The 25,036-nt window shown below is 47.8% G+C and overlaps 17 non-coding genes across 17 annotated transcripts; all 17 read right to left on the minus strand.

Annotated features, from left to right (window-relative positions):
• Positions 1-996: 996 nt before the first annotated feature.
• LOC142695303 (U2 spliceosomal RNA) lies at positions 997-1,187 on the minus strand. Its single transcript, XR_012863432.1, has one exon. It is a non-coding gene; the product is annotated as a U2 spliceosomal RNA (small nuclear RNA).
• Positions 1,188-2,483: 1,296 nt separating this feature from the next.
• On the minus strand, positions 2,484-2,674 carry LOC142695304 (U2 spliceosomal RNA). Its single transcript, XR_012863433.1, has one exon. It is a non-coding gene; the product is annotated as a U2 spliceosomal RNA (small nuclear RNA).
• Positions 2,675-3,978: 1,304 nt separating this feature from the next.
• Positions 3,979-4,169, minus strand: LOC142695305 (U2 spliceosomal RNA). Its single transcript, XR_012863434.1, has one exon. It is a non-coding gene; the product is annotated as a U2 spliceosomal RNA (small nuclear RNA).
• Positions 4,170-5,457: 1,288 nt separating this feature from the next.
• On the minus strand, positions 5,458-5,648 carry LOC142695306 (U2 spliceosomal RNA). Its single transcript, XR_012863435.1, has one exon. It is a non-coding gene; the product is annotated as a U2 spliceosomal RNA (small nuclear RNA).
• A 1,292-nt stretch (positions 5,649-6,940) lies between these two features.
• Positions 6,941-7,131, minus strand: LOC142695307 (U2 spliceosomal RNA). Its single transcript, XR_012863436.1, has one exon. It is a non-coding gene; the product is annotated as a U2 spliceosomal RNA (small nuclear RNA).
• Positions 7,132-8,419: 1,288 nt separating this feature from the next.
• Positions 8,420-8,610, minus strand: LOC142695308 (U2 spliceosomal RNA). The gene has a single exon (XR_012863437.1). It is a non-coding gene; the product is annotated as a U2 spliceosomal RNA (small nuclear RNA).
• A 1,285-nt stretch (positions 8,611-9,895) lies between these two features.
• Positions 9,896-10,086, minus strand: LOC142695309 (U2 spliceosomal RNA). The gene has a single exon (XR_012863438.1). It is a non-coding gene; the product is annotated as a U2 spliceosomal RNA (small nuclear RNA).
• Positions 10,087-11,385: 1,299 nt separating this feature from the next.
• LOC142695528 (U2 spliceosomal RNA) lies at positions 11,386-11,576 on the minus strand. Its single transcript, XR_012863636.1, has one exon. It is a non-coding gene; the product is annotated as a U2 spliceosomal RNA (small nuclear RNA).
• A 1,268-nt stretch (positions 11,577-12,844) lies between these two features.
• LOC142695310 (U2 spliceosomal RNA) lies at positions 12,845-13,035 on the minus strand. Its single transcript, XR_012863439.1, has one exon. It is a non-coding gene; the product is annotated as a U2 spliceosomal RNA (small nuclear RNA).
• A 1,253-nt stretch (positions 13,036-14,288) lies between these two features.
• LOC142695311 (U2 spliceosomal RNA) lies at positions 14,289-14,479 on the minus strand. The gene has a single exon (XR_012863440.1). It is a non-coding gene; the product is annotated as a U2 spliceosomal RNA (small nuclear RNA).
• Positions 14,480-15,763: 1,284 nt separating this feature from the next.
• Positions 15,764-15,954, minus strand: LOC142695314 (U2 spliceosomal RNA). The gene has a single exon (XR_012863442.1). It is a non-coding gene; the product is annotated as a U2 spliceosomal RNA (small nuclear RNA).
• Positions 15,955-17,242: 1,288 nt separating this feature from the next.
• On the minus strand, positions 17,243-17,433 carry LOC142695315 (U2 spliceosomal RNA). The gene has a single exon (XR_012863443.1). It is a non-coding gene; the product is annotated as a U2 spliceosomal RNA (small nuclear RNA).
• A 1,272-nt stretch (positions 17,434-18,705) lies between these two features.
• Positions 18,706-18,896, minus strand: LOC142695316 (U2 spliceosomal RNA). Its single transcript, XR_012863444.1, has one exon. It is a non-coding gene; the product is annotated as a U2 spliceosomal RNA (small nuclear RNA).
• A 1,284-nt stretch (positions 18,897-20,180) lies between these two features.
• On the minus strand, positions 20,181-20,371 carry LOC142695317 (U2 spliceosomal RNA). Its single transcript, XR_012863445.1, has one exon. It is a non-coding gene; the product is annotated as a U2 spliceosomal RNA (small nuclear RNA).
• Positions 20,372-21,675: 1,304 nt separating this feature from the next.
• On the minus strand, positions 21,676-21,866 carry LOC142695318 (U2 spliceosomal RNA). The gene has a single exon (XR_012863446.1). It is a non-coding gene; the product is annotated as a U2 spliceosomal RNA (small nuclear RNA).
• A 1,288-nt stretch (positions 21,867-23,154) lies between these two features.
• On the minus strand, positions 23,155-23,345 carry LOC142695319 (U2 spliceosomal RNA). Its single transcript, XR_012863447.1, has one exon. It is a non-coding gene; the product is annotated as a U2 spliceosomal RNA (small nuclear RNA).
• Positions 23,346-24,633: 1,288 nt separating this feature from the next.
• Positions 24,634-24,824, minus strand: LOC142695320 (U2 spliceosomal RNA). The gene has a single exon (XR_012863448.1). It is a non-coding gene; the product is annotated as a U2 spliceosomal RNA (small nuclear RNA).
• Between the last annotated feature and the right edge of the window lie 212 nt (positions 24,825-25,036).

The raw sequence follows: 25,036 nt of genomic DNA on the forward strand, positions 1-25,036 counted from the left end.
CATGCCCACAGCCACCCCTTGTTCCTTCACACCTTGTATCAGCTGTAATCCAGTCCAGTCCAGTGCTGCCTGCTGAGCAGCACTGACCAACACTGCCTGGGCCCAGGCTTTTATCTCTGAGGCCCCATTATGATGTCAGAAAGCTGGCTCTGGAATCCTGAGGGCTCCACTATGACACGTGCAAAGTTCCGTCTGAACTTTATATAAGACGGTGAGGCTCAGTCAGTCACTCAGTGTTGCCTGAGAGGGCAACACTGCAACAGCCGGCCGCCAGGCTGTCTTTTTTTTGCACAGCTAGTTGCCTCCAGGAGGCCACAAGAGGGAGACAAGGGACTGCAAAATGGAAAATAGGCATCCACCAACTTTACAGACAACTTCTCCTTGCTCCTACAACCTCCATCCTTGCACAGTTTGTTATTCTTCTAGGTAACATAGTAACAAATCCAAATTGCTGCTCTCTTTGTAGGCAAGCAAGGCTTTGTTGCAACTGCAATTCTTACTTCTTCTTGAAATGTAGGGACGACAGTACATTCCATCACATCCATCTAGTGTACACAGGTAGGTCCATTGTGGCGGGCAGGCGAGCGGGCGGGCTGCTTTATTGGCTGTTTGCTGTTCCCCTACTCCACTCCACTATTTGACTGTTGTGCTGCAATCAATCAATCAATCAATCAATCAATCAATCAATCAATCAATCAGTGGCTGGCTCAGGTGCAGCTCTTTAACTTACCTAAAAGGGAGGGCGGAGAGAAGACAAGGAAGGTGAATGAGGTGTTCCAATGTGAAATGCCGGAAACACAGAAACACAGACGACACACAACAAGAGGTGGCAATCTATTCATTAATTGCATTTAATCAATGAGCTCATTATCACTCATGCATTGTCCAACAGGTGTTGAAATAATGGGATTAAAAGGGGAGATCCCTTCAGAAAGACAGAAACAATAGCAAAGACAAAAAACACTTTTGGAATCTGCTTTTAGTCAACACATAAGGAAAGGGTGCACCGGTCCTGGAAATACTGCAATACCAGGTCAATGCGTGGAGTGGACAGAGCAAGCTCTATTTCCATCTCCCTGTTCTAAAAATCCATTTAATATATGGTCCCCAGATAGGGGACGTATCAGATATTAAACTGATAAGAACAGATACTACACTTGATCTTAGCCAAAAGGCCGAGAAGCGATAACCCGAACGGGCCGCGCGTTGCCCGAGCCTGCCCGATACTGCTGTTCAGCCCTTGCAGCGATTCAGCCTACTTCTAGGCAATTCCATGGGGCCCTGCAGGCTCACACACTCACAGCTACACGGGAGGTGAATAAAGGCCGGAGAGGAAGCCAGACAGGATTTGCTTCTTTTGCTTGCACCACAATGCAGTGCTGAAAGAGGAGGAATCTACATAAAAACGCCTTCCTGGCAACGCCCAAATGCCCTGCTGCCATGCAGATAAACACTGGCAGCGGCAGCAAGTGCATGCCCACAGCCACCCCTTGTTCCTTCACACCTTGTATCAGCTGTAATCCAGTCCAGTCCAGTGCTGCCTGCTGAGCAGCACTGACCAACACTGCCTGGGCCCAGGCTTTTATCTCTGAGGCCCCATTATGATGTCAGAAAGCTGGCTCTGGAATCCTGAGGGCTCCACTATGACACGTGCAAAGTTCCGTCTGAACTTTATATAAGACGGTGAGGCTCAGTCAGTCACTCAGTGTTGCCTGAGAGGGCAACACTGCAACAGCCGGCCGCCAGGCTGTCTTTTTTTTGCACAGCTAGTTGCCTCCAGGAGGCCACAAGAGGGAGACAAGGGACTGCAAAATGGAAAATAGGCATCCACCAACTTTACAGACAACTTCTCCTTGCTCCTACAACCTCCATCCTTGCACAGTTTGTTATTCTTCTAGGTAACATAGTAACAAATCCAAATTGCTGCTCTCTTTGTAGGCAAGCAAGGCTTTGTTGCAACTGCAATTCTTACTTCTTCTTGAAATGTAGGGACGACAGTACATTCCATCACATCCATCTAGTGTACACAGGTAGGTCCATTGTGGCGGGCAGGCGAGCGGGCGGGCTGCTTTATTGGCTGTTTGCTGTTCCCCTACTCCACTCCACTATTTGACTGTTGTGCTGCATCAATCAATCAATCAATCAATCAATCAATCAATCAATAAATCAATCAATCAATCAATCAGTGGCTGGCTCAGGTGCAGCTCTTTAACTTACCTAAAAGGGAGGGCGGAGAGAAGACAAGGAAGGTGAATGAGGTGTTCCAATGTGAAATGCCGGAAACACAGAAACACAAACGACACACAACAAGAGGTGGCAATCTATTCATTAATTGCATTTAATCAATGAGCTCATTATCACTCATGCATTGTCCAACAGGTGTTGAAATAATGGGATTAAAAGGGGAGATCCCTTCAGAAAGACAGAAACAATAGCAAAGACAAAAAACACTTTTGGAATCTGCTTTTAGTCAACACATAAGGAAAGGGTGCACCGGTCCTGGAAATACTGCAATACCAGGTCAATGCGTGGAGTGGACAGAGCAAGCTCTATTTCCATCTCCCTGTTCTAAAAATCCATTTAATATATGGTCCCCAGATAGGGGACGTATCAGATATTAAACTGATAAGAACAGATACTACACTTGATCTTAGCCAAAAGGCCGAGAAGCGATAACCCGAACGGGCCGCGCGTTGCCCGAGCCTGCCCGATACTGCTGTTCAGCCCTTGCAGCGATTCAGCCTACTTCTAGGCAATTCCATGGGGCCCTGCAGGCTCACACACTCACAGCTACACGGGAGGTGAATAAAGGCCGGAGAGGAAGCCAGACAGGATTTGCTTCTTTTGCTTGCACCACAATGCAGTGCTGAAAGAGGAGGAATCTACATAAAAACGCCTTCCTGGCAACGCCCAAATGCCCTGCTGCCATGCAGATAAACACTGGCAGCGGCAGCAAGTGCATGCCCACAGCCACCCCTTGTTCCTTCACACCTTGTATCAGCTGTAATCCAGTCCAGTCCAGTGCTGCCTGCTGAGCAGCACTGACCAACACTGCCTGGGCCCAGGCTTTTATCTCTGAGGCCCCATTATGATGTCAGAAAGCTGGCTCTGGAATCCTGAGGGCTCCACTATGACACGTGCAAAGTTCCGTCTGAACTTTATATAAGACGGTGAGGCTCAGTCAGTCACTCAGTGTTGCCTGAGAGGGCAACACTGCAACAGCCGGCCGCCAGGCTGTCTTTTTTTTGCACAGCTAGTTGCCTCCAGGAGGCCACAAGAGGGAGACAAGGGACTGCAAAATGGAAAATAGGCATCCACCAACTTTACAGACAACTTCTCCTTGCTCCTACAACCTCCATCCTTGCACAGTTTGTTATTCTTCTAGGTAACATAGTAACAAATCCAAATTGCTGCTCTCTTTGTAGGCAAGCAAGGCTTTGTTGCAACTGCAATTCTTACTTCTTCTTGAAATGTAGGGACGACAGTACATTCCATCACATCCATCTAGTGTACACAGGTAGGTCCATTGTGGCGGGCAGGCGAGCGGGCGGGCTGCTTTATTGGCTGTTTGCTGTTCCCCTACTCCACTCCACTATTTGACTGTTGTGCTGCATCAATCAATCAATCAATCAATCAATCAATCAATCAATCAATCAATAAATCAATCAATCAATCAATCAGTGGCTGGCTCAGGTGCAGCTCTTTAACTTACCTAAAAGGGAGGGCGGAGAGAAGACAAGGAAGGTGAATGAGGTGTTCCAATGTGAAATGCCGGAAACACAGAAACACAAACGACACACAACAAGAGGTGGCAATCTATTCATTAATTGCATTTAATCAATGAGCTCATTATCACTCATGCATTGTCCAACAGGTGTTGAAATAATGGGATTAAAAGGGGAGATCCCTTCAGAAAGACAGAAACAATAGCAAAGACAAAAAACACTTTTGGAATCTGCTTTTAGTCAACACATAAGGAAAGGGTGCACCGGTCCTGGAAATACTGCAATACCAGGTCAATGCGTGGAGTGGACAGAGCAAGCTCTATTTCCATCTCCCTGTTCTAAAAATCCATTTAATATATGGTCCCCAGATAGGGGACGTATCAGATATTAAACTGATAAGAACAGATACTACACTTGATCTTAGCCAAAAGGCCGAGAAGCGATAACCCGAACGGGCCGCGCGTTGCCCGAGCCTGCCCGATACTGCTGTTCAGCCCTTGCAGCGATTCAGCCTACTTCTAGGCAATTCCATGGGGCCCTGCAGGCTCACACACTCACAGCTACACGGGAGGTGAATAAAGGCCGGAGAGGAAGCCAGACAGGATTTGCTTCTTTTGCTTGCACCACAATGCAGTGCTGAAAGAGGAGGAATCTACATAAAAACGCCTTCCTGGCAACGCCCAAATGCCCTGCTGCCATGCAGATAAACACTGGCAGCGGCAGCAAGTGCATGCCCACAGCCACCCCTTGTTCCTTCACACCTTGTATCAGCTGTAATCCAGTCCAGTCCAGTGCTGCCTGCTGAGCAGCACTGACCAACACTGCCTGGGCCCAGGCTTTTATCTCTGAGGCCCCATTATGATGTCAGAAAGCTGGCTCTGGAATCCTGAGGGCTCCACTATGACACGTGCAAAGTTCCGTCTGAACTTTATATAAGACGGTGAGGCTCAGTCAGTCACTCAGTGTTGCCTGAGAGGGCAACACTGCAACAGCCGGCCGCCAGGCTGTCTTTTTTTTGCACAGCTAGTTGCCTCCAGGAGGCCACAAGAGGGAGACAAGGGACTGCAAAATGGAAAATAGGCATCCACCAACTTTACAGACAACTTCTCCTTGCTCCTACAACCTCCATCCTTGCACAGTTTGTTATTCTTCTAGGTAACATAGTAACAAATCCAAATTGCTGCTCTCTTTGTAGGCAAGCAAGGCTTTGTTGCAACTGCAATTCTTACTTCTTCTTGAAATGTAGGGACGACAGTACATTCCATCACATCCATCTAGTGTACACAGGTAGGTCCATTGTGGCGGGCAGGCGAGCGGGCGGGCTGCTTTATTGGCTGTTTGCTGTTCCCCTACTCCACTCCACTATTTGACTGTTGTGCTGCATCAATCAATCAATCAATCAATCAATCAATCAATCAATCAATCAATCAATCAGTGGCTGGCTCAGGTGCAGCTCTTTAACTTACCTAAAAGGGAGGGCGGAGAGAAGACAAGGAAGGTGAATGAGGTGTTCCAATGTGAAATGCCGGAAACACAGAAACACAGACGACACACAACAAGAGGTGGCAATCTATTCATTAATTGCATTTAATCAATGAGCTCATTATCACTCATGCATTGTCCAACAGGTGTTGAAATAATGGGATTAAAAGGGGAGATCCCTTCAGAAAGACAGAAACAATAGCAAAGACAAAAAACACTTTTGGAATCTGCTTTTAGTCAACACATAAGGAAAGGGTGCACCGGTCCTGGAAATACTGCAATACCAGGTCAATGCGTGGAGTGGACAGAGCAAGCTCTATTTCCATCTCCCTGTTCTAAAAATCCATTTAATATATGGTCCCCAGATAGGGGACGTATCAGATATTAAACTGATAAGAACAGATACTACACTTGATCTTAGCCAAAAGGCCGAGAAGCGATAACCCGAACGGGCCGCGCGTTGCCCGAGCCTGCCCGATACTGCTGTTCAGCCCTTGCAGCGATTCAGCCTACTTCTAGGCAATTCCATGGGGCCCTGCAGGCTCACACACTCACAGCTACACGGGAGGTGAATAAAGGCCGGAGAGGAAGCCAGACAGGATTTGCTTCTTTTGCTTGCACCACAATGCAGTGCTGAAAGAGGAGGAATCTACATAAAAACGCCTTCCTGGCAACGCCCAAATGCCCTGCTGCCATGCAGATAAACACTGGCAGCGGCAGCAAGTGCATGCCCACAGCCACCCCTTGTTCCTTCACACCTTGTATCAGCTGTAATCCAGTCCAGTCCAGTGCTGCCTGCTGAGCAGCACTGACCAACACTGCCTGGGCCCAGGCTTTTATCTCTGAGGCCCCATTATGATGTCAGAAAGCTGGCTCTGGAATCCTGAGGGCTCCACTATGACACGTGCAAAGTTCCGTCTGAACTTTATATAAGACGGTGAGGCTCAGTCAGTCACTCAGTGTTGCCTGAGAGGGCAACACTGCAACAGCCGGCCGCCAGGCTGTCTTTTTTTTGCACAGCTAGTTGCCTCCAGGAGGCCACAAGAGGGAGACAAGGGACTGCAAAATGGAAAATAGGCATCCACCAACTTTACAGACAACTTCTCCTTGCTCCTACAACCTCCATCCTTGCACAGTTTGTTATTCTTCTAGGTAACATAGTAACAAATCCAAATTGCTGCTCTCTTTGTAGGCAAGCAAGGCTTTGTTGCAACTGCAATTCTTACTTCTTCTTGAAATGTAGGGACGACAGTACATTCCATCACATCCATCTAGTGTACACAGGTAGGTCCATTGTGGCGGGCAGGCGAGCGGGCGGGCTGCTTTATTGGCTGTTTGCTGTTCCCCTACTCCACTCCACTATTTGACTGTTGTGCTGCATCAATCAATCAATCAATCAATCAATCAATCAATCAATCAATCAATCAATCAATCAGTGGCTGGCTCAGGTGCAGCTCTTTAACTTACCTAAAAGGGAGGGCGGAGAGAAGACAAGGAAGGTGAATGAGGTGTTCCAATGTGAAATGCCGGAAACACAGAAACACAGACGACACACAACAAGAGGTGGCAATCTATTCATTAATTGCATTTAATCAATGAGCTCATTATCACTCATGCATTGTCCAACAGGTGTTGAAATAATGGGATTAAAAGGGGAGATCCCTTCAGAAAGACAGAAACAATAGCAAAGACAAAAAACACTTTTGGAATCTGCTTTTAGTCAACACATAAGGAAAGGGTGCACCGGTCCTGGAAATACTGCAATACCAGGTCAATGCGTGGAGTGGACAGAGCAAGCTCTATTTCCATCTCCCTGTTCTAAAAATCCATTTAATATATGGTCCCCAGATAGGGGACGTATCAGATATTAAACTGATAAGAACAGATACTACACTTGATCTTAGCCAAAAGGCCGAGAAGCGATAACCCGAACGGGCCGCGCGTTGCCCGAGCCTGCCCGATACTGCTGTTCAGCCCTTGCAGCGATTCAGCCTACTTCTAGGCAATTCCATGGGGCCCTGCAGGCTCACACACTCACAGCTACACGGGAGGTGAATAAAGGCCGGAGAGGAAGCCAGACAGGATTTGCTTCTTTTGCTTGCACCACAATGCAGTGCTGAAAGAGGAGGAATCTACATAAAAACGCCTTCCTGGCAACGCCCAAATGCCCTGCTGCCATGCAGATAAACACTGGCAGCGGCAGCAAGTGCATGCCCACAGCCACCCCTTGTTCCTTCACACCTTGTATCAGCTGTAATCCAGTCCAGTCCAGTGCTGCCTGCTGAGCAGCACTGACCAACACTGCCTGGGCCCAGGCTTTTATCTCTGAGGCCCCATTATGATGTCAGAAAGCTGGCTCTGGAATCCTGAGGGCTCCACTATGACACGTGCAAAGTTCCGTCTGAACTTTATATAAGACGGTGAGGCTCAGTCAGTCACTCAGTGTTGCCTGAGAGGGCAACACTGCAACAGCCGGCCGCCAGGCTGTCTTTTTTTTGCACAGCTAGTTGCCTCCAGGAGGCCACAAGAGGGAGACAAGGGACTGCAAAATGGAAAATAGGCATCCACCAACTTTACAGACAACTTCTCCTTGCTCCTACAACCTCCATCCTTGCACAGTTTGTTATTCTTCTAGGTAACATAGTAACAAATCCAAATTGCTGCTCTCTTTGTAGGCAAGCAAGGCTTTGTTGCAACTGCAATTCTTACTTCTTCTTGAAATGTAGGGACGACAGTACATTCCATCACATCCATCTAGTGTACACAGGTAGGTCCATTGTGGCGGGCAGGCGAGCGGGCGGGCTGCTTTATTGGCTGTTTGCTGTTCCCCTACTCCACTCCACTATTTGACTGTTGTGCTGCATCAATCAATCAATCAATCAATCAATCAATCAATCAATCAATCAATCAATCAGTGGCTGGCTCAGGTGCAGCTCTTTAACTTACCTAAAAGGGAGGGCGGAGAGAAGACAAGGAAGGTGAATGAGGTGTTCCAATGTGAAATGCCGGAAACACAGAAACACAGACGACACACAACAAGAGGTGGCAATCTATTCATTAATTGCATTTAATCAATGAGCTCATTATCACTCATGCATTGTCCAACAGGTGTTGAAATAATGGGATTAAAAGGGGAGATCCCTTCAGAAAGACAGAAACAATAGCAAAGACAAAAAACACTTTTGGAATCTGCTTTTAGTCAACACATAAGGAAAGGGTGCACCGGTCCTGGAAATACTGCAATACCAGGTCAATGCGTGGAGTGGACAGAGCAAGCTCTATTTCCATCTCCCTGTTCTAAAAATCCATTTAATATATGGTCCCCAGATAGGGGACGTATCAGATATTAAACTGATAAGAACAGATACTACACTTGATCTTAGCCAAAAGGCCGAGAAGCGATAACCCGAACGGGCCGCGCGTTGCCCGAGCCTGCCCGATACTGCTGTTCAGCCCTTGCAGCGATTCAGCCTACTTCTAGGCAATTCCATGGGGCCCTGCAGGCTCACACACTCACAGCTACACGGGAGGTGAATAAAGGCCGGAGAGGAAGCCAGACAGGATTTGCTTCTTTTGCTTGCACCACAATGCAGTGCTGAAAGAGGAGGAATCTACATAAAAACGCCTTCCTGGCAACGCCCAAATGCCCTGCTGCCATGCAGATAAACACTGGCAGCGGCAGCAAGTGCATGCCCACAGCCACCCCTTGTTCCTTCACACCTTGTATCAGCTGTAATCCAGTCCAGTCCAGTGCTGCCTGCTGAGCAGCACTGACCAACACTGCCTGGGCCCAGGCTTTTATCTCTGAGGCCCCATTATGATGTCAGAAAGCTGGCTCTGGAATCCTGAGGGCTCCACTATGACACGTGCAAAGTTCCGTCTGAACTTTATATAAGACGGTGAGGCTCAGTCAGTCACTCAGTGTTGCCTGAGAGGGCAACACTGCAACAGCCGGCCGCCAGGCTGTCTTTTTTTTGCACAGCTAGTTGCCTCCAGGAGGCCACAAGAGGGAGACAAGGGACTGCAAAATGGAAAATAGGCATCCACCAACTTTACAGACAACTTCTCCTTGCTCCTACAACCTCCATCCTTGCACAGTTTGTTATTCTTCTAGGTAACATAGTAACAAATCCAAATTGCTGCTCTCTTTGTAGGCAAGCAAGGCTTTGTTGCAACTGCAATTCTTACTTCTTCTTGAAATGTAGGGACGACAGTACATTCCATCACATCCATCTAGTGTACACAGGTAGGTCCATTGTGGCGGGCAGGCGAGCGGGCGGGCTGCTTTATTGGCTGTTTGCTGTTCCCCTACTCCACTCCACTATTTGACTGTTGTGCTGCATCAATCAATCAATCAATCAATCAATCAATCAATCAATCAATCAATCAAGTGGCTGGCTCAGGTGCAGCTCTTTAACTTACCTAAAAGGGAGGGCGGAGAGAAGACAAGGAAGGTGAATGAGGTGTTCCAATGTGAAATGCCGGAAACACAGAAACACAGACGACACACAACAAGAGGTGGCAATCTATTCATTAATTGCATTTAATCAATGAGCTCATTATCACTCATGCATTGTCCAACAGGTGTTGAAATAATGGGATTAAAAGGGGAGATCCCTTCAGAAAGACAGAAACAATAGCAAAGACAAAAAACACTTTTGGAATCTGCTTTTAGTCAACACATAAGGAAAGGGTGCACCGGTCCTGGAAATACTGCAATACCAGGTCAATGCGTGGAGTGGACAGAGCAAGCTCTATTTCCATCTCCCTGTTCTAAAAATCCATTTAATATATGGTCCCCAGATAGGGGACGTATCAGATATTAAACTGATAAGAACAGATACTACACTTGATCTTAGCCAAAAGGCCGAGAAGCGATAACCCGAACGGGCCGCGCGTTGCCCGAGCCTGCCCGATACTGCTGTTCAGCCCTTGCAGCGATTCAGCCTACTTCTAGGCAATTCCATGGGGCCCTGCAGGCTCACACACTCACAGCTACACGGGAGGTGAATAAAGGCCGGAGAGGAAGCCAGACAGGATTTGCTTCTTTTGCTTGCACCACAATGCAGTGCTGAAAGAGGAGGAATCTACATAAAAACGCCTTCCTGGCAACGCCCAAATGCCCTGCTGCCATGCAGATAAACACTGGCAGCGGCAGCAAGTGCATGCCCACAGCCACCCCTTGTTCCTTCACACCTTGTATCAGCTGTAATCCAGTCCAGTCCAGTGCTGCCTGCTGAGCAGCACTGACCAACACTGCCTGGGCCCAGGCTTTTATCTCTGAGGCCCCATTATGATGTCAGAAAGCTGGCTCTGGAATCCTGAGGGCTCCACTATGACACGTGCAAAGTTCCGTCTGAACTTTATATAAGACGGTGAGGCTCAGTCAGTCACTCAGTGTTGCCTGAGAGGGCAACACTGCAACAGCCGGCCGCCAGGCTGTCTTTTTTTTGCACAGCTAGTTGCCTCCAGGAGGCCACAAGAGGGAGACAAGGGACTGCAAAATGGAAAATAGGCATCCACCAACTTTACAGACAACTTCTCCTTGCTCCTACAACCTCCATCCTTGCACAGTTTGTTATTCTTCTAGGTAACATAGTAACAAATCCAAATTGCTGCTCAATTGCTGCTCTCTTTGTAGGCAAGCAAGGCTTTGTTGCAACTGCAATTCTTACTTCTTCTTGAAATGTAGGGACGACAGTACATTCCATCACATCCATCTAGTGTACACAGGTAGGTCCATTGTGGCGGGCAGGCGAGCGGGCGGGCTGCTTTATTGGCTGTTTGCTGTTCCCCTACTCCACTCCACTATTTGACTGTTGTGCTGCATCAATCAATCAATCAATCAATCAATCAATCAATCAATCAATCAATCAATCAGTGGCTGGCTCAGGTGCAGCTCTTTAACTTACCTAAAAGGGAGGGCGGAGAGAAGACAAGGAAGGTGAATGAGGTGTTCCAATGTGAAATGCCGGAAACACAGAAACACAGACGACACACAACAAGAGGTGGCAATCTATTCATTAATTGCATTTAATCAATGAGCTCATTATCACTCATGCATTGTCCAACAGGTGTTGAAATAATGGGATTAAAAGGGGAGATCCCTTCAGAAAGACAGAAACAATAGCAAAGACAAAAAACACTTTTGGAATCTGCTTTTAGTCAACACATAAGGAAAGGGTGCACCGGTCCTGGAAATACTGCAATACCAGGTCAATGCGTGGAGTGGACAGAGCAAGCTCTATTTCCATCTCCCTGTTCTAAAAATCCATTTAATATATGGTCCCCAGATAGGGGACGTATCAGATATTAAACTGATAAGAACAGATACTACACTTGATCTTAGCCAAAAGGCCGAGACGCGATAACCCGAACGGGCCGCGCGTTGCCCGAGCCTGCCCGATACTGCTGTTCAGCCCTTGCAGCGATTCAGCCTACTTCTAGGCAATTCCATGGGGCCCCGCAGGCTCACACACTCACAGCTACACGGGAGGTGAATAAAGGCCGGAGAGGAAGCCAGACAGGATTTGCTTCTTTTGCTTGCACCACAATGCAGTGCTGAAAGAGGAGGAATCTACATAAAAACGCCTTCCTGGCAACGCCCAAATGCCCTGCTGCCATGCAGATAAACACTGGCAGCGGCAGCAAGTGCATGCCCACAGCCACCCCTTGTTCCTTCACACCTTGTATCAGCTGTAATCCAGTCCAGTCCAGTGCTGCCTGCTGAGCAGCACTGACCAACACTGCCTGGGCCCAGGCTTTTATCTCTGAGGCCCCATTATGATGTCAGAAAGCTGGCTCTGGAATCCTGAGGGCTCCACTATGACACGTGCAAAGTTCCGTCTGAACTTTATATAAGACGGTGAGGCTCAGTCAGTCACTCAGTGTTGCCTGAGAGGGCAACACTGCAACAGCCGGCCGCCAGGCTGTCTTTTTTTTGCACAGCTAGTTGCCTCCAGGAGGCCACAAGAGGGAGACAAGGGACTGCAAAATGGAAAATAGGCATCCACCAACTTTACAGACAACTTCTCCTTGCTCCTACAACCTCCATCCTTGCACAGTTTGTTATTCTTCTAGGTAACATAGTAACAAATCCAAATTGCTGCTCTCTTTGTAGGCAAGCAAGGCTTTGTTGCAACTGCAATTCTTACTTCTTCTTGAAATGTAGGGACGACAGTACATTCCATCACATCCATCTAGTGTACACAGGTAGGTCCATTGTGGCGGGCAGGCGAGCGGGCGGGCTGCTTTATTGGCTGTTTGCTGTTCCCCTACTCCACTCCACTATTTGACTGTTGTGCTGCATCAATCAATCAATCAATCAATCAATCAATCAGTGGCTGGCTCAGGTGCAGCTCTTTAACTTACCTAAAAGGGAGGGCGGAGAGAAGACAAGGAAGGTGAATGAGGTGTTCCAATGTGAAATGCCGGAAACACAGAAACACAGACGACACACAACAAGAGGTGGCAATCTATTCATTAATTGCATTTAATCAATGAGCTCATTATCACTCATGCATTGTCCAACAGGTGTTGAAATAATGGGATTAAAAGGGGAGATCCCTTCAGAAAGACAGAAACAATAGCAAAGACAAAAAACACTTTTGGAATCTGCTTTTAGTCAACACATAAGGAAAGGGTGCACCGGTCCTGGAAATACTGCAATACCAGGTCAATGCGTGGAGTGGACAGAGCAAGCTCTATTTCCATCTCCCTGTTCTAAAAATCCATTTAATATATGGTCCCCAGATAGGGGACGTATCAGATATTAAACTGATAAGAACAGATACTACACTTGATCTTAGCCAAAAGGCCGAGAAGCGATAACCCGAACGGGCCGCGCGTTGCCCGAGCCTGCCCGATACTGCTGTTCAGCCCTTGCAGCGATTCAGCCTACTTCTAGGCAATTCCATGGGGCCCTGCAGGCTCACACACTCACAGCTACACGGGAGGTGAATAAAGGCCGGAGAGGAAGCCAGACAGGATTTGCTTCTTTTGCTTGCACCACAATGCAGTGCTGAAAGAGGAGGAATCTACATAAAAACGCCTTCCTGGCAACGCCCAAATGCCCTGCTGCCATGCAGATAAACACTGGCAGCGGCAGCAAGTGCATGCCCACAGCCACCCCTTGTTCCTTCACACCTTGTATCAGCTGTAATCCAGTCCAGTCCAGTGCTGCCTGCTGAGCAGCACTGACCAACACTGCCTGGGCCCAGGCTTTTATCTCTGAGGCCCCATTATGATGTCAGAAAGCTGGCTCTGGAATCCTGAGGGCTCCACTATGACACGTGCAAAGTTCCGTCTGAACTTTATATAAGACGGTGAGGCTCAGTCAGTCACTCAGTGTTGCCTGAGAGGGCAACACTGCAACAGCCGGCCGCCAGGCTGTCTTTTTTTTGCACAGCTAGTTGCCTCCAGGAGGCCACAAGAGGGAGACAAGGGACTGCAAAATGGAAAATAGGCATCCACCAACTTTACAGACAACTTCTCCTTGCTCCTACAACCTCCATCCTTGCACAGTTTGTTATTCTTCTAGGTAACATAGTAACAAATCCAAATTGCTGCTCTCTTTGTAGGCAAGCAAGGCTTTGTTGCAACTGCAATTCTTACTTCTTCTTGAAATGTAGGGACGACAGTACATTCCATCAGGTCCATTGTGGCGGGCAGGCGAGCGGGCGGGCTGCTTTATTGGCTGTTTGCTGTTCCCCTACTCCACTCCACTATTTGACTGTTGTGCTGCATCAATCAATCAATCAATCAATCAATCAATCAATCAATCAGTGGCTGGCTCAGGTGCAGCTCTTTAACTTACCTAAAAGGGAGGGCGGAGAGAAGACAAGGAAGGTGAATGAGGTGTTCCAATGTGAAATGCCGGAAACACAGAAACACAGACGACACACAACAAGAGGTGGCAATCTATTCATTAATTGCATTTAATCAATGAGCTCATTATCACTCATGCATTGTCCAACAGGTGTTGAAATAATGGGATTAAAAGGGGAGATCCCTTCAGAAAGACAGAAACAATAGCAAAGACAAAAAACACTTTTGGAATCTGCTTTTAGTCAACACATAAGGAAAGGGTGCACCGGTCCTGGAAATACTGCAATACCAGGTCAATGCGTGGAGTGGACAGAGCAAGCTCTATTTCCATCTCCCTGTTCTAAAAATCCATTTAATATATGGTCCCCAGATAGGGGACGTATCAGATATTAAACTGATAAGAACAGATACTACACTTGATCTTAGCCAAAAGGCCGAGAAGCGATAACCCGAACGGGCCGCGCGTTGCCCGAGCCTGCCCGATACTGCTGTTCAGCCCTTGCAGCGATTCAGCCTACTTCTAGGCAATTCCATGGGGCCCTGCAGGCTCACACACTCACAGCTACACGGGAGGTGAATAAAGGCCGGAGAGGAAGCCAGACAGGATTTGCTTCTTTTGCTTGCACCACAATGCAGTGCTGAAAGAGGAGGAATCTACATAAAAACGCCTTCCTGGCAACGCCCAAATGCCCTGCTGCCATGCAGATAAACACTGGCAGCGGCAGCAAGTGCATGCCCACAGCCACCCCTTGTTCCTTCACACCTTGTATCAGCTGTAATCCAGTCCAGTCCAGTGCTGCCTGCTGAGCAGCACTGACCAACACTGCCTGGGCCCAGGCTTTTATCTCTGAGGCCCCATTATGATGTCAGAAAGCTGGCTCTGGAATCCTGAGGGCTCCACTATGACACGTGCAAAGTTCCGTCTGAACTTTATATAAGACGGTGAGGCTCAGTCAGTCACTCAGTGTTGCCTGAGAGGGCAACACTGCAACAGCCGGCCGCCAGGCTGTCTTTTTTTTGCACAGCTAGTTGCCTCCAGGAGGCCACAAGAGGGAGACAAGGGACTGCAAAATGGAAAATAGGCATCCACCAACTTTACAGACAACTTCTCCTTGCTCCTACAACCTCCATCCTTGCACAGTTTGTTATTCTTCTAGGTAACATAGTAACAAATCCAAATTGCTGCTCTCTTTGTAGGCAAGCAAGGCTTTGTTGCAACTGCAATTCTTACTTCTTCTTGAAATGTAGGGACGACAGTACATTCCATCACATCCATCTAGTGTACACAGGTAGGTCCATTGTGGCGGGCAGGCGAGCGGGCGGGCTGCTTTATTGGCTGTTTGCTGTTCCCCTACTCCACTCCACTATTTGACTGTTGTGCTGCATCAATCAATCAATCAATCAATCAATCAATCAATCAATCAATCAATCAGTGGCTGGCTCAGGTGCAGCTCTTTAACTTACCTAAAAGGGAGGGCGGAGAGAAGACAAGGAAGGTGAATGAGGTGTTCCAATGTGAAATGCCGGAAACACAGAAACACAGACGACACACAACAAGAGGTGGCAATCTATTCATTAATTGCATTTAATCAATGAGCTCATTATCACTCATGCATTGTCCAACAGGTGTTGAAATAATGGGATTAAAAGGGGAGATCCCTTCAGAAAGACAGAAACAATAGCAAAGACAAAAAACACTTTTGGAATCTGCTTTTAGTCAACACATAAGGAAAGGGTGCACCGGTCCTGGAAATACTGCAATACCAGGTCAATGCGTGGAGTGGACAGAGCAAGCTCTATTTCCATCTCCCTGTTCTAAAAATCCATTTAATATATGGTCCCCAGATAGGGGACGTATCAGATATTAAACTGATAAGAACAGATACTACACTTGATCTTAGCCAAAAGGCCGAGAAGCGATAACCCGAACGGGCCGCGCGTTGCCCGAGCCTGCCCGATACTGCTGTTCAGCCCTTGCAGCGATTCAGCCTACTTCTAGGCAATTCCATGGGGCCCTGCAGGCTCACACACTCACAGCTACACGGGAGGTGAATAAAGGCCGGAGAGGAAGCCAGACAGGATTTGCTTCTTTTGCTTGCACCACAATGCAGTGCTGAAAGAGGAGGAATCTACATAAAAACGCCTTCCTGGCAACGCCCAAATGCCCTGCTGCCATGCAGATAAACACTGGCAGCGGCAGCAAGTGCATGCCCACAGCCACCCCTTGTTCCTTCACACCTTGTATCAGCTGTAATCCAGTCCAGTCCAGTGCTGCCTGCTGAGCAGCACTGACCAACACTGCCTGGGCCCAGGCTTTTATCTCTGAGGCCCCATTATGATGTCAGAAAGCTGGCTCTGGAATCCTGAGGGCTCCACTATGACACGTGCAAAGTTCCGTCTGAACTTTATATAAGACGGTGAGGCTCAGTCAGTCACTCAGTGTTGCCTGAGAGGGCAACACTGCAACAGCCGGCCGCCAGGCTGTCTTTTTTTTGCACAGCTAGTTGCCTCCAGGAGGCCACAAGAGGGAGACAAGGGACTGCAAAATGGAAAATAGGCATCCACCAACTTTACAGACAACTTCTCCTTGCTCCTACAACCTCCATCCTTGCACAGTTTGTTATTCTTCTAGGTAACATAGTAACAAATCCAAATTGCTGCTCTCTTTGTAGGCAAGCAAGGCTTTGTTGCAACTGCAATTCTTACTTCTTCTTGAAATGTAGGGACGACAGTACATTCCGTCACATCCATCTAGTGTACACAGGTAGGTCCATTGTGGCGGGCAGGCGAGCGGGCGGGCTGCTTTATTGGCTGTTTGCTGTTCCCCTACTCCACTCCACTATTTGACTGTTGTGCTGCATCAATCAATCAATCAATCAATCAATCAATCAATCAATCAATCAATCAATCAGTGGCTGGCTCAGGTGCAGCTCTTTAACTTACCTAAAAGGGAGGGCGGAGAGAAGACAAGGAAGGTGAATGAGGTGTTCCAATGTGAAATGCCGGAAACACAGAAACACAGACGACACACAACAAGAGGTGGCAATCTATTCATTAATTGCATTTAATCAATGAGCTCATTATCACTCATGCATTGTCCAACAGGTGTTGAAATAATGGGATTAAAAGGGGAGATCCCTTCAGAAAGACAGAAACAATAGCAAAGACAAAAAACACTTTTGGAATCTGCTTTTAGTCAACACATAAGGAAAGGGTGCACCGGTCCTGGAAATACTGCAATACCAGGTCAATGCGTGGAGTGGACAGAGCAAGCTCTATTTCCATCTCCCTGTTCTAAAAATCCATTTAATATATGGTCCCCAGATAGGGGACGTATCAGATATTAAACTGATAAGAACAGATACTACACTTGATCTTAGCCAAAAGGCCGAGAAGCGATAACCCGAACGGGCCGCGCGTTGCCCGAGCCTGCCCGATACTGCTGTTCAGCCCTTGCAGCGATTCAGCCTACTTCTAGGCAATTCCATGGGGCCCTGCAGGCTCACACACTCACAGCTACACGGGAGGTGAATAAAGGCCGGAGAGGAAGCCAGACAGGATTTGCTTCTTTTGCTTGCACCACAATGCAGTGCTGAAAGAGGAGGAATCTACATAAAAACGCCTTCCTGGCAACGCCCAAATGCCCTGCTGCCATGCAGATAAACACTGGCAGCGGCAGCAAGTGCATGCCCACAGCCACCCCTTGTTCCTTCACACCTTGTATCAGCTGTAATCCAGTCCAGTCCAGTGCTGCCTGCTGAGCAGCACTGACCAACACTGCCTGGGCCCAGGCTTTTATCTCTGAGGCCCCATTATGATGTCAGAAAGCTGGCTCTGGAATCCTGAGGGCTCCACTATGACACGTGCAAAGTTCCGTCTGAACTTTATATAAGACGGTGAGGCTCAGTCAGTCACTCAGTGTTGCCTGAGAGGGCAACACTGCAACAGCCGGCCGCCAGGCTGTCTTTTTTTTGCACAGCTAGTTGCCTCCAGGAGGCCACAAGAGGGAGACAAGGGACTGCAAAATGGAAAATAGGCATCCACCAACTTTACAGACAACTTCTCCTTGCTCCTACAACCTCCATCCTTGCACAGTTTGTTATTCTTCTAGGTAACATAGTAACAAATCCAAATTGCTGCTCTCTTTGTAGGCAAGCAAGGCTTTGTTGCAACTGCAATTCTTACTTCTTCTTGAAATGTAGGGACGACAGTACATTCCATCACATCCATCTAGTGTACACAGGTAGGTCCATTGTGGCGGGCAGGCGAGCGGGCGGGCTGCTTTATTGGCTGTTTGCTGTTCCCCTACTCCACTCCACTATTTGACTGTTGTGCTGCATCAATCAATCAATCAATCAATCAATCAATCAATCAGTGGCTGGCTCAGGTGCAGCTCTTTAACTTACCTAAAAGGGAGGGCGGAGAGAAGACAAGGAAGGTGAATGAGGTGTTCCAATGTGAAATGCCGGAAACACAGAAACACAGACGACACACAACAAGAGGTGGCAATCTATTCATTAATTGCATTTAATCAATGAGCTCATTATCACTCATGCATTGTCCAACAGGTGTTGAAATAATGGGATTAAAAGGGGAGATCCCTTCAGAAAGACAGAAACAATAGCAAAGACAAAAAACACTTTTGGAATCTGCTTTTAGTCAACACATAAGGAAAGGGTGCACCGGTCCTGGAAATACTGCAATACCAGGTCAATGCGTGGAGTGGACAGAGCAAGCTCTATTTCCATCTCCCTGTTCTAAAAATCCATTTAATATATGGTCCCCAGATAGGGGACGTATCAGATATTAAACTGATAAGAACAGATACTACACTTGATCTTAGCCAAAAGGCCGAGAAGCGATAACCCGAACGGGCCGCGCGTTGCCCGAGCCTGCCCGATACTGCTGTTCAGCCCTTGCAGCGATTCAGCCTACTTCTAGGCAATTCCATGGGGCCCTGCAGGCTCACACACTCACAGCTACACGGGAGGTGAATAAAGGCCGGAGAGGAAGCCAGACAGGATTTGCTTCTTTTGCTTGCACCACAATGCAGTGCTGAAAGAGGAGGAATCTACATAAAAACGCCTTCCTGGCAACGCCCAAATGCCCTGCTGCCATGCAGATAAACACTGGCAGCGGCAGCAAGTGCATGCCCACAGCCACCCCTTGTTCCTTCACACCTTGTATCAGCTGTAATCCAGTCCAGTCCAGTGCTGCCTGCTGAGCAGCACTGACCAACACTGCCTGGGCCCAGGCTTTTATCTCTGAGGCCCCATTATGATGTCAGAAAGCTGGCTCTGGAATCCTGAGGGCTCCACTATGACACGTGCAAAGTTCCGTCTGAACTTTATATAAGACGGTGAGGCTCAGTCAGTCACTCAGTGTTGCCTGAGAGGGCAACACTGCAACAGCCGGCCGCCAGGCTGTCTTTTTTTTGCACAGCTAGTTGCCTCCAGGAGGCCACAAGAGGGAGACAAGGGACTGCAAAATGGAAAATAGGCATCCACCAACTTTACAGACAACTTCTCCTTGCTCCTACAACCTCCATCCTTGCACAGTTTGTTATTCTTCTAGGTAACATAGTAACAAATCCAAATTGCTGCTCTCTTTGTAGGCAAGCAAGGCTTTGTTGCAACTGCAATTCTTACTTCTTCTTGAAATGTAGGGACGACAGTACATTCCATCACATCCATCTAGTGTACACAGGTAGGTCCATTGTGGCGGGCAGGCGAGCGGGCGGGCTGCTTTATTGGCTGTTTGCTGTTCCCCTACTCCACTCCACTATTTGACTGTTGTGCTGCATCAATCAATCAATCAATCAATCAATCAATCAATCAATCAATCAATCAGTGGCTGGCTCAGGTGCAGCTCTTTAACTTACCTAAAAGGGAGGGCGGAGAGAAGACAAGGAAGGTGAATGAGGTGTTCCAATGTGAAATGCCGGAAACACAGAAACACAGACGACACACAACAAGAGGTGGCAATCTATTCATTAATTGCATTTAATCAATGAGCTCATTATCACTCATGCATTGTCCAACAGGTGTTGAAATAATGGGATTAAAAGGGGAGATCCCTTCAGAAAGACAGAAACAATAGCAAAGACAAAAAACACTTTTGGAATCTGCTTTTAGTCAACACATAAGGAAAGGGTGCACCGGTCCTGGAAATACTGCAATACCAGGTCAATGCGTGGAGTGGACAGAGCAAGCTCTATTTCCATCTCCCTGTTCTAAAAATCCATTTAATATATGGTCCCCAGATAGGGGACGTATCAGATATTAAACTGATAAGAACAGATACTACACTTGATCTTAGCCAAAAGGCCGAGAAGCGATAACCCGAACGGGCCGCGCGTTGCCCGAGCCTGCCCGATACTGCTGTTCAGCCCTTGCAGCGATTCAGCCTACTTCTAGGCAATTCCATGGGGCCCTGCAGGCTCACACACTCACAGCTACACGGGAGGTGAATAAAGGCCGGAGAGGAAGCCAGACAGGATTTGCTTCTTTTGCTTGCACCACAATGCAGTGCTGAAAGAGGAGGAATCTACATAAAAACGCCTTCCTGGCAACGCCCAAATGCCCTGCTGCCATGCAGATAAACACTGGCAGCGGCAGCAAGTGCATGCCCACAGCCACCCCTTGTTCCTTCACACCTTGTATCAGCTGTAATCCAGTCCAGTCCAGTGCTGCCTGCTGAGCAGCACTGACCAACACTGCCTGGGCCCAGGCTTTTATCTCTGAGGCCCCATTATGATGTCAGAAAGCTGGCTCTGGAATCCTGAGGGCTCCACTATGACACGTGCAAAGTTCCGTCTGAACTTTATATAAGACGGTGAGGCTCAGTCAGTCACTCAGTGTTGCCTGAGAGGGCAACACTGCAACAGCCGGCCGCCAGGCTGTCTTTTTTTTGCACAGCTAGTTGCCTCCAGGAGGCCACAAGAGGGAGACAAGGGACTGCAAAATGGAAAATAGGCATCCACCAACTTTACAGACAACTTCTCCTTGCTCCTACAACCTCCATCCTTGCACAGTTTGTTATTCTTCTAGGTAACATAGTAACAAATCCAAATTGCTGCTCTCTTTGTAGGCAAGCAAGGCTTTGTTGCAACTGCAATTCTTACTTCTTCTTGAAATGTAGGGACGACAGTACATTCCATCACATCCATCTAGTGTACACAGGTAGGTCCATTGTGGCGGGCAGGCGAGCGGGCGGGCTGCTTTATTGGCTGTTTGCTGTTCCCCTACTCCACTCCACTATTTGACTGTTGTGCTGCATCAATCAATCAATCAATCAATCAATCAATCAATCAATCAATCAATCAATCAATCAATCAATCAATCAGTGGCTGGCTCAGGTGCAGCTCTTTAACTTACCTAAAAGGGAGGGCGGAGAGAAGACAAGGAAGGTGAATGAGGTGTTCCAATGTGAAATGCCGGAAACACAGAAACACAGACGACACACAACAAGAGGTGGCAATCTATTCATTAATTGCATTTAATCAATGAGCTCATTATCACTCATGCATTGTCCAACAGGTGTTGAAATAATGGGATTAAAAGGGGAGATCCCTTCAGAAAGACAGAAACAATAGCAAAGACAAAAAACACTTTTGGAATCTGCTTTTAGTCAACACATAAGGAAAGGGTGCACCGGTCCTGGAAATACTGCAATACCAGGTCAATGCGTGGAGTGGACAGAGCAAGCTCTATTTCCATCTCCCTGTTCTAAAAATCCATTTAATATATGGTCCCCAGATAGGGGACGTATCAGATATTAAACTGATAAGAACAGATACTACACTTGATCTTAGCCAAAAGGCCGAGAAGCGATAACCCGAACGGGCCGCGCGTTGCCCGAGCCTGCCCGATACTGCTGTTCAGCCCTTGCAGCGATTCAGCCTACTTCTAGGCAATTCCATGGGGCCCTGCAGGCTCACACACTCACAGCTACACGGGAGGTGAATAAAGGCCGGAGAGGAAGCCAGACAGGATTTGCTTCTTTTGCTTGCACCACAATGCAGTGCTGAAAGAGGAGGAATCTACATAAAAACGCCTTCCTGGCAACGCCCAAATGCCCTGCTGCCATGCAGATAAACACTGGCAGCGGCAGCAAGTGCATGCCCACAGCCACCCCTTGTTCCTTCACACCTTGTATCAGCTGTAATCCAGTCCAGTCCAGTGCTGCCTGCTGAGCAGCACTGACCAACACTGCCTGGACCCAGGCTTTTATCTCTGAGGCCCCATTATGATGTCAGAAAGCTGGCTCTGGAATCCTGAGGGCTCCACTATGACACGTGCAAAGTTCCGTCTGAACTTTATATAAGACGGTGAGGCTCAGTCAGTCACTCAGTGTTGCCTGAGAGGGCAACACTGCAACAGCCGGCCGCCAGGCTGTCTTTTTTTTGCACAGCTAGTTGCCTCCAGGAGGCCACAAGAGGGAGACAAGGGACTGCAAAATGGAAAATAGGCATCCACCAACTTTACAGACAACTTCTCCTTGCTCCTACAACCTCCATCCTTGCACAGTTTGTTATTCTTCTAGGTAACATAGTAACAAATCCAAATTGCTGCTCTCTTTGTAGGCAAGCAAGGCTTTGTTGCAACTGCAATTCTTACTTCTTCTTGAAATGTAGGGACGACAGTACATTCCATCACATCCATCTAGTGTACACAGGTAGGTCCATTGTGGCGGGCAGGCGAGCGGGCAGGCTGCTTTATTGGCTGTTTGCTGTTCCCCTACTCCACTCCACTATTTGACTGTTGTGCTGCATCAATCAATCAATCAATCAATCAATCAATCAATCAATCAATCAATCAATCAGTGGCTGGCTCAGGTGCAGCTCTTTAACTTACCTAAAAGGGAGGGCGGAGAGAAGAGAAGGAAGGTGAATGAGGTGTTCCAATGTGAAATGCCGGAAACACAGAAACACAGACGACACACAACAAGAGGTGGCAATCTATTCATTAATTGCATTTAATCAATGAGCTCATTATCACTCATGCATTGTCCAACAGGTGTTGAAATAATGGGATTAAAAGGGGAGATCCCTTCAGAAAGACAGAAACAATAGCAAAGACAAAAAACACTTTTGGAATCTGCTTTTAGTCAACACATAAGGAAAGGGTGCACCGGTCCTGGAAATACTGCAATACCAGGTCAATGCGTGGAGTGGACAGAGCAAGCTCTATTTCCATCTCCCTGTTCTAAAAATCCATTTAATATATGGTCCCCAGATAGGGGACGTATCAGATATTAAACTGATAAGAACAGATACTACACTTGATCTTAGCCAAAAGGCCGAGAAGCGATAACCCGAACGGGCCGCGCGTTGCCCGAGCCTGCCCGATACTGCTGTTCAGCCCTTGCAGCGATTCAGCCTACTTCTAGGCAATTCCATGGGGCCCTGCAGGCTCACACACTCACAGCTACACGGGAGGTGAATAAAGGCTGGAGAGGAAGCCAGACAGGATTTGCTTCTTTTGCTTGCACCACAATGCAGTGCTGAAAGAGGAGGAATCTACATAAAAACGCCTTCCTGGCAACGCCCAAATGCCCTGCTGCCATGCAGATAAACACTGGCAGCGGCAGCAAGTGCATGCCCACAGCCACCCCTTGTTCCTTCACACCTTGTATCAGCTGTAATCCAGTCCAGTCCAGTGCTGCCTGCTGAGCAGCACTGACCAACACTGCCTGGGCCCAGGCTTTTATCTCTGAGGCCCCATTATGATGTCAGAAAGCTGGCTCTGGAATCCTGAGGGCTCCACTATGACACGTGCAAAGTTCCGTCTGAACTTTATATAAGACGGTGAGGCTCAGTCAGTCACTCAGTGTTGCCTGAGAGGGCAACACTGCAACAGCCGGCCGCCAGGCTGTCTTTTTTTTGCACAGCTAGTTGCCTCCAGGAGGCCACAAGAGGGAGACAAGGGACTGCAAAATGGAAAATAGGCATCCACCAACTTTACAGACAACTTCTCCTTGCTCCTACAACCCCCATCCTTGCACAGTTTGTTATTCTTCTAGGTAACATAGTAACAAATCCAAATTGCTGCTCTCTTTGTAGGCAAGCAAGGCTTTGTTGCAACTGCAATTCTTACTTCTTCTTGAAATGTAGGGACGACAGTACATTCCATCACATCCATCTAGTGTACACAGGTAGGTCCATTGTGGCGGGCAGGCGAGCGGGCGGGCTGCTTTATTGGCTGTTTGCTGTTCCCCTACTCCACTCCACTATTTGACTGTTGTGCTGCATCAATCAATCAATCAATCAATCAATCAATCAATCAATCAATCAATCAATCAGTGGCTGGCTCAGGTGCAGCTCTTTAACTTACCTAAAAGGGAGGGCGGAGAGAAGACAAGGAAGGTGAATGAGGTGTTCCAATGTGAAATGCCGGAAACACAGAAACACAGACGACACACAACAAGAGGTGGCAATCTATTCATTAATTGCATTTAATCAATGAGCTCATTATCACTCATGCATTGTCCAACAGGTGTTGAAATAATGGGATTAAAAGGGGAGATCCCTTCAGAAAGACAGAAACAATAGCAAAGACAAAAAACACTTTTGGAATCTGCTTTTAGTCAACACATAAGGAAAGGGTGCACCGGTCCTGGAAATACTGCAATACCAGGTCAATGCGTGGAGTGGACAGAGCAAGCTCTATTTCCATCTCCCTGTTCTAAAAATCCATTTAATATATGGTCCCCAGATAGGGGACGTATCAGATATTAAACTGATAAGAACAGATACTACACTTGATCTTAGCCAAAAGGCCGAGAAGCGATAACCCGAACGGGCCGCGCGTTGCCCGAGCCTGCCCGATACTGCTGTTCAGCCCTTGCAGCGATTCAGCCTACTTCTAGGCAATTCCATGGGGCCCTGCAGGCTCACACACTCACAGCTACACGGGAGGTGAATAAAGGCCGGAGAGGAAGCCAGACAGGATTTGCTTCTTTTGCTTGCACCACAATGCAGTGCTGAAAGAGGAGGAATCTAC

Source organism: Rhinoderma darwinii (genome assembly GCF_050947455.1).
Source record: "Rhinoderma darwinii isolate aRhiDar2 chromosome 5 unlocalized genomic scaffold, aRhiDar2.hap1 SUPER_5_unloc_47, whole genome shotgun sequence".
Taxonomy (NCBI): domain Eukaryota; kingdom Metazoa; phylum Chordata; class Amphibia; order Anura; family Rhinodermatidae; genus Rhinoderma; species Rhinoderma darwinii.